Source organism: Symphalangus syndactylus, chromosome 2 (assembly GCF_028878055.3).
Source record: "Symphalangus syndactylus isolate Jambi chromosome 2, NHGRI_mSymSyn1-v2.1_pri, whole genome shotgun sequence".
NCBI classification, from domain to species: Eukaryota; Metazoa; Chordata; class Mammalia; order Primates; family Hylobatidae; genus Symphalangus; species Symphalangus syndactylus.
Window position 1 is genome coordinate 44,658,330 of NC_072424.2, and position 13,081 is coordinate 44,671,410.

At 41.9% G+C, this 13,081-nt stretch overlaps 1 protein-coding gene and 2 pseudogenes across 1 annotated transcript in view; 2 read left to right on the top strand and 1 right to left on the bottom strand.

The window, feature by feature from the left end:
• The window catches only part of PLCE1 (phospholipase C epsilon 1), a 440,302-nt gene that overhangs the window by 378,582 nt on the left and 48,639 nt on the right, over nt 1-13,081 (bottom strand). The window contains exon 3 of the mRNA XM_063629733.1: nt 12,889-13,048. The gene's annotated coding sequence lies outside the window, so the exon portion shown is untranslated. The remainder of the gene's footprint in view (nt 1-12,888; nt 13,049-13,081) is intronic.
• Nucleotides 5,610-8,469, top strand: LOC129468997 (phosphatidylinositol 4-phosphate 5-kinase type-1 alpha-like; annotated as a pseudogene).
• LOC134732588 (26S proteasome non-ATPase regulatory subunit 4-like) lies at nt 6,911-10,298 on the top strand (annotated as a pseudogene).

Below are 13,081 nucleotides of genomic sequence, written 5' to 3' on the forward strand. Positions count from 1 at the left end.
AGACACCACTTTAACCCGGTGATAAAACTCAGCCCTGCTAGTAATTGGACAACCTGACATCATGTGCCTCTTGATGGGGTGCAATGGGAAGTACACATCATCACATATACAGTGTTCTTGACCAAAAATGTTTAACTTAAATATAGTTATGAAAATATAATGTGGCAAATCCAGAATGTGGGATATACCGTAAAACAACTGGACAGTACTCTTCAAAAAGATTCAGTGTTATGAAAGAGTTAAAAATACATCAGGAGGCCAGGCGTGGTGGCTTACACCTGTAATCTCAGCCCTTTGGGACGCTGAGGCAGGTGGATCACTTGAGGCCAGGAGTTCAAGACCAGCCTGGCCAACATGGCAAAACCCCTTCTCTACTAAGAATACAAAAATTAGCTGGGCATGGTGGCATATGCCTGTAGTCCCAGCTACTCAGGAGGCTAAGGCACGAGAATCGCTTGAACCCGGGAGACAGAAGTTGCGGTGAGCCGAGATAGTGCCATTGCACTCCAGCCTAGGTGACAGAGCGAGACCCTGTCTCAAAAATAAATAAATACATACATCAGTACACTTTTCTAGGCTGAAAGACAGTAAAGAGATGTGATAAACAAATGCAATGTGTGAATCTTGATTGAATCCTAGATTTTAAAAAACAGCTGTGTAAGACATTTTGGGATTATTAGGGAAATCTGCATATGTACTGCATAATAGATACTATTTTGTATCAATGTTAAATTTCTTATGTATGCGGTGTTTGATAATGGTTATTTGGATTATGTAGAAGACTCATGGTGGGGTATTTAGGGGTGAAGTGTCATGTCTGCAACTTTCAAATGGCTCAGCAAAAAGTGTGTGTGCGTATTAAGAGAAAGAGAGCACATATGGCAAAATATTAACAATTGCATCTCGGTGAAGAGGATATGAGACTCAATTTCTCTGTAAGCTTAAAAATTTTCCAAGTAAGTTGGGGAAAGTAATAATAGAAAAGTAAACAGTTCAAGAAAGACAAACACTATTTTATGCTTATTAAACCAGTTCCTCCCACCTCACTGTAGTTTGTGTTTTAAAATAACTTTCAGTGCTGCCAAGGTCATGGGGAAGCTGGTACAGTGAATTACCAGTGGCATGACCATGGCTCAGCCTGCATGGGCCAGCATGCAGCAATGCTTATCAAACATGGAAACACTTCCATGTTGGCTGAGGCAGGCATTGCCCTAAGGATTCTTTTCAAGGAATTAGGTTGACAAAAGTAAAAAAACTATGCCTGAAAATTGAAAATGAAAACAACCTAAATGTCCAGTAATAAGGGTTAGGTTTAGGAAATTTTCCTTCACCACTGGATGGACTATTATGCAAGCACTAAACATGGGTTTTAGACTTCCAAAAAAAAAAGCTTATGGCTATTGTTTTGTTCTTTAAAAAAAAAAAAAAGAATGTGAAACCGCGTGATTTCAACTTTGAAAATAAAAGCATAAATATGGCAATATGGCTGGGCACAGTGGCTCACACCTGTAATCCCAGCACTCTGGGAGGCCGAGAAGGGCATGTCACTTGAGGTCAGCAGTTCTAGGCCAGCCTGGCCAACACGGTGAAACCCCATCTCTACTAAAAATACAAAAATTAGCTGGGAGTGGTAGCACGTGCCTGTAGTCCCAGCTACTTGGGAGGCTGAGGCAGGAGAATCGCTTGAACCCAGGAGGCAGAGGTTGCAGTGAGCCAAGATCATACCACTGCACTGCAGCCTGGGCGACAGAGCAAGACTCTGTCTCAAAAAAAAAAAAAATTTGGAAATATGACCTATCTTTCAGGAATTTACATCTCATATTACTATATTAAAGATTAACTCAAACTCATTTTACTGTTGATTGGCTAAAAGTGCAAGCTTATTTTCTTAGCACAACTATTAACATATCTTCCTCCACAATATTTCCACCCTAACACCAATTTGGGTAGCTCTGAGAGAGAGTACAGATAAACTGAAATACTTGTGAAATTTCACCCTTGCTCATCATAGCAGCTGAAAATTTAAATTCTGTTCAAGTATAATTTATTTCTTTGCCCATAATATATCAATTTTTATTTTTTCAATTTTATTATTTATTTATTTTCATAAGGCCTTTTCCCAATGTTATCTATTTTTAAATGCATACACCAGTACTTCTCAAAGTATGGTCTTGGGAACTTGTTTGAAACACCAGTTCTCAGGCCCCACCTCAGAACTACTGAATTAGAAACTCTGGAGGTTGGACCCAGCAACCTGTGTTTTAAGAAGACCTCCAGCTGATTCTGATGGAGGCTAAAGTGTGAGAGCTACTGTATGAGACAGTCCAATGGCCATGCTTGATAATACTGAACTCAAATGGGTCTCTTATTGCCCATGAACCCTGAATAAAAACAGCTGGCTTAGAGTGTTCAACTGTCCTGGTTTGCCTGAGACTAAGGAGTTTCCTAGGATGCAGGACAAGGTGTGCAGCCATCACCACTATCTAATTCAAGAACATTTCATCACCCCAAAAGAGAAACCCCAACATTCTCTAGCAGTCACTCACCATCCCGCCTCTCCCAGCCCTTAGCAACCACTAAACAACTTTCAACATAGGTACTTTCATTCTCCATGTAAAAGTGAGGAAAGGGAGATCTAGACATTTTTGTGACTTTTCTTGAGGTTTTCTGATGAGGCTAGAGCTTGGATTTGAACTCACTAAATGATTCTCTCTCTCCTTTCTAGATATATTTATGCCCTGTTTATTTCCTCAAGTTATTATATGTTCTTGTTACTATAGATGGGGAGGTGTCAAAACAATCACTTGCAAACTATTGTTGTCATGTAGAAATAGTTGGTTTGTTCTGAGAGACCAATTCACCCAGATGTGGGTGCTTTAATTTTGTTAACCTTACACTTTCTTAATGAAAGAGAATGGCTTGTGTTTACTTCTTTACAATTGAAACATACTTGCCCTCCCCAGGAAAGAAAAAATAAAAAAGCTCTTGAAATTAACCAATTAAATTGAAATTGACTTTATTTTAAATCTAAGGAAGAAAACAAGTTCTAGTCCCCTTCAGAGCCATATATCTTAAATATAGTAATTCCAGTTTAGTCTATTAAGCTTCTGATCAAGATGAATAAACCTTATACAAAATTAAGACAGAGTTCAATAAGATTAGAAAAGGGAGGTCAGGGAAAAAATGTGGATATTATATTTTGAATAATTTGGAGTTCAAACCAACTTGGAAGCTTTCCTTTTAGCAGATATTATTTTAATAAGTCTAATTGTCTATGGACTGCTTTAATCTAATTCTAGAAACCAATAAATTGTAATCTAATTGTTAGATGATGAAAGACAGTGATTTGGGGAAACTAATGTGTTTACATGCAGTTTTTGTCCAAGTTTAGCTTTGTGGAAAGCAGTCAGAAATATCCGATCTTGACTTTAGGGGTAAAAATGCATCTAGGGATACACACCCATGTAGCTGGGTATATGTCTTCCTTTGTGGCGTCTCTTTATATGCCAGAAAATCTATTTCAGTTGACACAGATAATACCAGGCCTGCACACCCCAGCCTCCAGAGGCCCTCAGGGGAAAGAACTGGAGAACAGCAAGTCCCCGGAACAATTGGGGAGCTTGTTCACAATTTTGGCTGTGTTGCTGCCCTGCCAGTCTGTCTGAAGCATTTGGGGAACACCCAGTCTTTGCAGAAGCTTGAACTTGGCCCTAAAGAACAAAAATGAATAAGAAATTTTCCTTGAAGCTGAGAACAGGGGCCTTCACTCTCCTGTCTAGTGTTTCTGCCATTCAGCCACATCTATACCAGAAGACCACAGCTCTTGAGCACCCAGCGAACGTATGTGCTGGGAGGAGGGGAAAACATAGATTCCTTCCCACCCCAGCCGTGGACATGCTGGGTCCTGTGGTCTCTCTACTCACCAACAGTTAGCATGTTCATCTTCTGTTGGTTTCACAAAACCACGGTGATGGTCATGCTTCTGTGCCTGGTCCAGGCTGTTGCTCAGCTGGAAGATTCACACCTCACTTCTGTGCCAAACTGACTCTCTGCTGGACCTTCTAGACTTGGCTTGTGTTGGCCTGCTTGGAAGTCTTTCCTGATCCCCCTCATCTGCAGTCTTGGTTCAATGCTCTCCTCAGAACTCCTCCTCTAGTGTTCACCCAATTCAGTTTTGTATCTTCCTATTATGTTAACTGCTGTACTCCATTACTATCTTTTTAAAAAATAATTTGGACTCCCTTGTTAGATGGTTTGTTCAGGAGCTGACCTATCATATTTATCTCTGTATCCCCAGGACCTGGTATCATACTTGGCTTATAGCAGGTGTGATGGTTAACAATAAGTGTCAACTTGATTGGATTGACGGATACAAAGTATTAATCCTGGGTGTGCCTGTTTTGGTGTTGCCAAAAGAGATTAACATTTGAATCAGTGGGCCCTTAAACTGGTGGGCACAATCTAATCAGCTTCCAGCGAATATAAAGCAGGCAGAAAAACGTGAAAAGAAGAGACGGGTCTAGCCTCCCAGCCTACATCTTTCTCCCCTGCTGGATGCTTCCTGCCCTTGAACATCAGACTCCAAGTTCTGCAGTTTTGGGACTCGGACTGGCTCTCCTTGCTCCTCAGTTTGCAGACAGCCTATTGTGGGGCCTTGTGATTGTGTGAGTTAATACTTAATAAACTCATATATATATAGTCATATTATAAACATTATAAACATATAAACATATTATAAACTCATATATATGAGTTTATTAAGATATATATATTTATTAAGATATATATATATATATCTCCTATTCATTCTGTCCCTCTAAGAGAACCCTGACTAATACAGCAGGCATTTCATTCATTCAAAAATATTCACTGGGCATCTCCTGTGTGCCAGGAACAGTGTAGGGTGCTGCAGGTAAATAGCATTATAGTGCTTGCTGAATGAACGGTCTCTGATATAGTTTGGATATTTTCCCCCTCCAAATATGACATCAAAATATGATCCCCAGTGTTGGAGGTGGGGCCTTATCAGACTGGCAACCATCACCACCAGTCAGAGGCTTATCAGACTGGCAATTCTCAAACTCTATACCAGAGAAAAACAGGGGAACTTACTAAAAGTACAGATTGTAGGGCCCTCACCCCAGACTTAAATAAAAATTGGGGGGACTAGAGCACATGAGTTTAGATTAAATTACAAGTGCCCCAGATGATTCTGATGTATGGGATCCACTACTTAGAAAAGAAATCCCGGCCAGGTTGGGCGATTAACAGGCCGTGGCTAGGGAGGACGGAGAGGGGGCGTTCGCTCCTCTGGGACTTTTCATGCCTCGTTTTTTTTTTTTCAGATGTGGCTTGATCTGGACGCGAGGTCCCAGCAGCCAGCTTAAGCTTACTCTTCTGTGAAAGGGGAAAGTATCGCCTGTGGAAAGCGGTTAAACTTGTGGAAGAGGTGCGAGACCTGAGTTCTGCCCCATGCCAGGCTAATAGTGTGGCCTTCAGCTGGTCCAGCAGCCGGCTCGACGTGTCTGAGGGAGGCCCCGGAGGGGGTGGGGGGTGGCCCACAGAACGTGGGTTCTGTAAAGAGACGTTGGTAACGTCTCCGAGAAGAGGAAGAGCCGGATTGAAAGACAGCCAGGCTGCTGAGGGGGAGGGGGCTGCCAAGATGGCGTCTGCCTCCTCCGGGCCGTTGTCTTCGGTCGGTTTTTCATCCTTTGATCCCGCGGTCCCTTCCTGTACCTCGTCCTCAGCATTTGGAATCAAGAGACCCATGGCATCTGAGGTGCCTTATGCCTCTGGCATGCCCATCAAGAAAATAGGCCATAGAAGTGTTGATTCCTCAGGAGAGACAACATATAAAAAGACAACCTCATCAGCCTTGAAAGGTGCCATCCAGTTAGGCATTACCCACACTGTGGGGAGCCTGAGTACCAAACCAGAGCGTGATGTCCTCATGCAAGATTTCCACATGGTGGAGAGTATCTTCTTTCCCAGTGAAGGGAGCAAACTGACCCCTGCTCATCACTACAATGACTTTAGTTTCAAGACCTATGCACCTGTTGCCTTCCGCTACTTCCGGGAGCTATTTGGTATCCGGCCCGATGACTACTTATATTCCCTCTGCAGTGAGCCGCTGATTGAACTCTGTAGCTCTGGAGCTAGTGGTTCCCTGTTCTATGTGTCCAGCGACGACGAGTTCATTATTAAGACAGTCCAACATAAAGAGGCGGAGTTTCTGCAGAAGCTGCTTCCAGGATACTACATGAACTTCAACCAGAACCCTCGTACTTTGCTGCCTAAATTTTATGGACTGTACTGTGTGCAGATAGGTGGCAAGAACATTCGGATTGTGGTGATGAACAATCTTTTACCAAGATCGGTAAAAATGCATATCAAATATGACCTCAAAGGCTCAACCTACAAACGGCGGGCTTCCCAGAAAGAGCGGAGAAGCCTCTTCCCACATTTAAAGACCTAGACTTCTTACAAGACATCCCTGATGGTCTTTTTTTGGATGCTGACATGCACAACGCTCTCTGTAAGACCCTGCAGCGTGACTGTTTGGTGCTGCAGAGCTTCAAGATAATGGATTATAGCCTCTTGATGTCAATCCATAATATAGATCATGCACAACGAGAGCCCTTAAGCAGCGAAACACAATACTCAGTTGATACTTGAAGACCGGCCCCCCAAAAGGCTCTGTATTCCACAGCCATGGAATCCATCCAGGGAGAGGCTCGACGGGGTGGCACCGTGGAGACCGATGACCACATGGGTGGCACCCCTGCCCAGAATAGTAAAGGGGAAAGGCATCATTGACATTCTACAGTCTTACAGGTTTGTTAAAAAGTTGGAGCAATCTTGGAAAGCCCTGGTACGTGACGGAGACACTGTCTCAGTGCATCGCCCACGCTTCTACACTGAACGGTTCCAGCGCTTCATGTGCAACACAGTATTTAAGAAGATTCCCTTGAAGCCTTCTCCCTCCAAAAAGTTTCAGTCTGGCTCATCTTTCTCTCAATGAGCAGGCTCCAGTGGCAACTCCTGCATTATTTACCAGCCATTGGTCTCTGGCGAACACAAGGCACAAGTGACAACAAAGGCGGAAGTGGAGCCAGGCGTTCACCTTGGTCGTCCTGATGTTTTACCTCAGATCCCACCTTTGGAGGAAATCAGTGAGGGCTCGCCTATCCCTGACCCCAGTTTCTCACCTCTAGTTGGAGAGACTTTGCAAATGCTAACTACAAGTGTGGACAACAGTGAGTATATGCAAAATGCAGACTTCTTACCCACCCGGCTGCAGGCCCAGCAGGATGCTGTCAACATAGTTTGTCATTCAAAGACCCACAGCAACCCTGAGAACAACGTGGGCCTTATCACACTGGATAATGACTGTGAAGTGCTGACCACACTCACCCCAGACACTGGCCGTATCCTGTCCAAGCTACATACTGTCCAACCCAAGGGCAAGAGCACCTTCTGCACAGGCATCCACGTGGCCCATCTGGCTCTGAAGCGCTGACAAGGCAAGAATGACAAGATCCGCATCATTGCCTTTGTGGGAAACCCGGTGGAGGACAATGAGAAGGATCTGGTGAAACTGGCTAAACACCTCAAGGAGGAGAAAGTAAATGTTGACATTATCAATTTTGAGGAAGAGGAGGTGAACACAGAAAAGCTGACAGCCTTTGTAAACACGTTGAATGGCAAAGATGGAACCGGTTCTCATCTGGTGACAGTGCCTGCTGGGCTCAGTTTGGCTGATGCTCTCATCAGTTTTCCGATTTTGGCTGGTGAAGGTGGTGCCATGCTGGGTGTTGGTGCCAGTGACTTTGAATTTGGAGTAGATCCCAGTGCTGATCCTGAGCTGGCCTTGGCCCTTCGTGTATTTATGGAAGAGCAGCGGCAGCGGCAGGAGGAGGAGGCCCGGCAGGCAGCTGCAGCTTCTGCTGCTGAGGCCAGGATTGCTATGCCTGGGACTGAAGACTCAGATCATGCCCTGCTGAAGATGACCATCAGCCAGCAAGAGTTTGGCCGCACTGGGCTTCCTGACCTAAGTAGTATGACTGAGGAAGAGAAGATCGCTTATGCCATGCAGAAGTCCCTGCAGGGAGCAGAGTTTGGCCAGGCAGAATCAGCAGACATTGATGCCAGCTCAGCCATGGACACATCTGAGCCAGCCAAGGAGGAGGATGATTACGACGTGATGCAGGACCCTGAGTTCCTTCAGAGTGTCCTAGAGAACCTCCCAGGTGTGGATCCCAACAATGAAGCCATTTGAAATGCTATGGGCTCCCTGGCCTCCCAGGCCACCAAGGACGGCAAGAAGGACAAGAAGGAGGAAGACAAGAAGTGAGACTGGAGGGAAAGGGTAGCTGAGCCTGCTCGGGGACTGCATGGGAAGCATGGAATATAGGGTTAGATGTGTGTTATCTGTAACCATTACAGCCTAAATAAAGCTTGGCAACTTTTTTCCTTTTTTGCTTCAAAAAAAAAGAAAAGAAAAGAAATCCCGATGCCTAAATCTGACCCCTGAAATGCTGATGGGCTTCATCTGAGCTGTGTGATCTCTCATGTGCAGCTAAGGTTGAGAAACACTAACACAAAATAATTCACATTAGAATCACCAGGAAGCTTTAATAACATTTCAAATACCTGGACCCAACCCCTAAAGATTATAATTTAATTGGCCTGGGACTCAGGTACTGATATTTTTCAAAAGCTCACAAGGTAATTCTGAAATTCAGCAAAAGTTGAGAACCACCTATTCAGATTAAGTGACTTGCCCAATGTCGCTGGGTGCATCAGACTTTACTGCCTTCCTTACACAGGGGCTGTGAATGAAATATGGCTATGGAAAGTGATTGTTGAGTAATGTGTTATAAAGTATGGTGGTGATGATGATGATGACAATGATGACAATATTTCTTGAGTGTGTCCTATGCACCAGGCACTATGCTAAGCATTTTATGAGCTTTATCTTATTGAATCTTCAACATTAGCCTGCTGGTATTATTTTCCCTTTTCCTTGATTATAATATGTCATCAGTTGAGGACTATCAATTTAATAACAGTTATTGGAGGCTATTGCTTGTTAATAGGAAAATATTTATTCAGTCCTCTAGAGACAAGGATTTGCTTTGATTAGAATAAATGTAAATTTTGATTTAACATGAAATACAAATAAACATGTGTGATGCTATCAATGCAAATCACTCATCCCATGTGACATCAAATAAACAGATACCTTCTATGTAGCCCTCCAAGTTCACCTACATTCACAAATGTCACTTATGTCTCATACTGAGGTATCCATACTGGGCCTGGAAGCTGGCAAGTTTATTTAAACACATTCCATTTCAGGAATAATAAAATGCAGGGAAAATGTGTATCTTTGAGTCACAGAATCATGGTATTATTCTTATTTTCAGGTGAGGCTTTAAAAGATTAAGTGACTTGCCCAAAGTCCCAGGGTTCATTCTACAGCCAAGCCAGAAATAACAACCCAGTGCCCCTGATGCTGGAGTTCTCCAGAAGCTCCTCTACTGACATATTTTCCACTGACAAACTTTCCTTGACAAGAATAAAGTAGTCTGTCAGAACAAAATTTTGCCAGCTGTGTCTACTGCCAGCACTTGGAAATAGGAGTCCCATGGGGTTTGCAAACAAATGAAAGCAGTGGTGGGCTTGCAAGACCTCACCAGGCCTTAGAGTTCAGTTGATATGTCTCTCAATGCAATGCAGGAACTAATTTTAAAGCATTTTGAAACAAGCACAATAACTGAAAATTCTGAGTTCAACAAGAAACAAATGCATTTAATCTTTGAAGAAAAATCAAGTCAATTAAGAAATGAAAATAGGTTGAGACTAGAAGAATAAGAATGGAAATGATCGATTGGAGAAGTTTTCAGCCTTGAACAGGCCATTAGCAAATGGTCAGTATGACCACATTTATCTGATATTATTTGGTCCTTTCCTTTCTTTTAACAGTACTATTTAGTTATAAGAATCTTAAATGCTGGCTGGTGCAGTGGCTCATGCCTGTAATCTCAGCACTTAGGGAGACTGAGGCTGGAGGATCACTTGAGCTCAGGAGTTTGAAACCAACCTGGGCAACATGGCGAGACCTTATCTCTACCAAAAGTAAAAAAAAATAGTTGGACACGGTGGCATGAGCCTGTAGTCCCAGCTACTTGGGAGGCTGAGGTGGGAGGATCACTTGAGCCTGGCAGATGGAGGCTGTGGTGAACTGTGATCTTGCCAAGACCGTGTCTCAAAAAAAGAAAGAAAGAAAGAAAGATAAGAAAAAAGAAAATTAAACACCATTTTTTTTAAAAAAGCAACAAAGAAAATTTGGACATTAAGAGAATAAACATTCCCATTAATCCCATCTCCACTCTCCTAAGAGATCATCAGTTTAATGCCTGCTTTTCCAAAAATATATGTCTAAAAATGATTTCTCTTTCTTAAAGAGAAAGTATATAGCTATAGTCTTAACTTTCCTTTTTCTTTCCAACTATATAAATATAGTGGCCACCATACATTATTTTAAGCAGAAGGTAAATTAAATGATCCACTGCGAACACTTTGGATTTCTTTTGTAGCTCCCAATGTTTGTTTGGCAAGATAGAAATGTCCTTAAATGCAGCCTTATTGTCCCAGCTTTAGTAAAATTCTATTTATAAATCAAATCCAAAGTAACCAGAGATGTTGGCATAATCTTTGGTCTTCTCTGCTGGTACAGAGAAATCTCAATTTGTGGTTTCCAACATTTGTAAGGTGGTAAATAGCAACCTCCCTCCACTGTTCCTCCCGCCTCAAGTCAGCAGGGTGCTGGTAAACTGGCTTGGGTGGGAGTGAGGGGAACCCCTGGTGTGTGGTGTTTACTGATTTCCATTGGGTAAATGCTCCACGATTGGCTCACAAAATTTCCTAATATTTAACAATTGGTGTTGAACTGTTCTAACACATCAGTGTCAAGCCATTCGATGACCAATTATGGCACATATATGACCCTTTTATCTTGATATAACACTCTTGCAGGCTTATTTCATACATGTAGTCACTGCACCTACAAGAAACGTATAACGGAATGAATGACTCAAAGCCAAAAAATGTGGGGAAAAGTGAATTAGACAACATCTCTCTCATATTTCTCTGTTTATGAGAGGAAATCCTAGCATATAACTTCTAAGTATGATGAAGTTCTTCTGTAGACATATAGGTATCAGTATTATGCTAACATTTTTTCTTTTCCTAGATAAAAATAAAGTAGCCCACAAGTCTGGTTTTATGTTATGTTAACACTCATTAGGTATTCTTTGCAATTTTCCCTTTTGCAGCTGTTAAATCACTTATGCCTTCAATATTTTTTCCTGCATAATGATTTTTTTACAGAAGCTAATACAGTAAGCATTTTAAAGTCTTACCAGTTGTGACATTGAAATAATGAGACTTTAAAGTCCAACCATGTATCTGGAAATATAGGAATACTATTCATTTATTTTTTAGAAGACCACACACACATGCTAATGAGGATGCCATTGCTTAAAATGTTTTGGAAATTCTCTTTAGGAATTGCTTTTGGCACAAGATTATGCAGTATGGATGAACATTAGTTTCACTGCCCTAATAGTGGTGCTTCATATTTTTCTAATTAAAAGTATAAAATACAACCTCTGATAAAGGGTAAAGAGCTTCTTCTTTCTTTTGATGTTGATGTTGATTCAGAAGATCTGGACTCAAGTTTAACCTCTGCCACCTACTTGTTTTATACTCTGCATAACCCTTAACTGCTCCTAACCTCGCTTTCCTCCTCTGCAATTTGAGAATAAAAGTACACTCATGCATTGCTTAACAGCGGGGATGTGTTCTGAGAAACACATTGTCAGGTGACTTCATTGTTGTGTGAACATCATAGAGTTTACTTACACAGCCTAGATGGTATAGCCTACCAAACACCTAGGCTAGCCCCTATTGCTTTGGGGCTACAAACCTGTACAGCATGTTCTGAATACTGTAGGCAATTGTAGCACAATGATAAGTGTTTGCATATCTAAAACATATCTCAGTATAGAAAATGTACAGTAAAAATATGTATAATCAATAAAAAATGGTACATCTGTATAGGGCACTTATCATGAATGGAGCCTGCAGGAATGGAAGTTGCTCTGGGTGAGTCAGTGAGTGAGTGGTGAGTGACTGTGAAGGCCTAGGACATGACTGTACGCTACGGTAAACTATAAACACTGTACACTTAGGCTACACTAAATTTATTTTTTAAAATTCCTTTCTTCAATAATAAATTAACCTTAGCTTACTATAGTTTTTTACTTTATAAATTTCTATTTTTATTAACTTTTTGACTCTTGTAATCACACAGCTTAAAACACACATTGTACAGTTGTACAAAATATTTTCTTTATATTCTTATTCTGTGATATGGTTAGGCTTTGCGTTCCCACCCAAATCTCACCTTGGATTGTAATAATCCCTACGTGTCAAGGGCGGGGCGAGGTAGAGATAATTGAAACATCAGGGCAGTTTCCCCCATACTGTTCTCATGGTAGTGAAAAAGTCTCACAGGGTCTGATGGTTTTATAAATGGGAGCTCCCCTGCCTAAGCTCTCTTGCCACCCCCACGTAAGACAAGACTTTGCTCCTCATTCGCCTTCCACCATGATTGTGAGGCCTCCTCAGCCATGTGGAACTGTGAGTCAATTAAACCTGTTTCTTTTATACATTGCCCAGTCGCAGGTATATCTTTATTAGCAGCATGAGAACAGACTAATACATTCTGTAAGCTTTTTCGATTTTTAATGTTTTGTTATTTTATTTACCTTTTAAACTTTTTTGTTAAAAACTAAGACACAAACACACACATTAGCCTACCAGGGTCAGGATCATTAATATCACTGTCTTCCGCCTCCACATCTTGACTCACTGGAAGGTCTTCAGGGACAGGAACATGCATGGAGCTGTCGTCTCCTGTGATAGCAATGCCTTCTTGTCGATACCTCCTGAAGGACCTGCCTGAGGCTATTTTACAGTTCTAAAAAAAAATAAGTAGAAGGAGTATACTTTA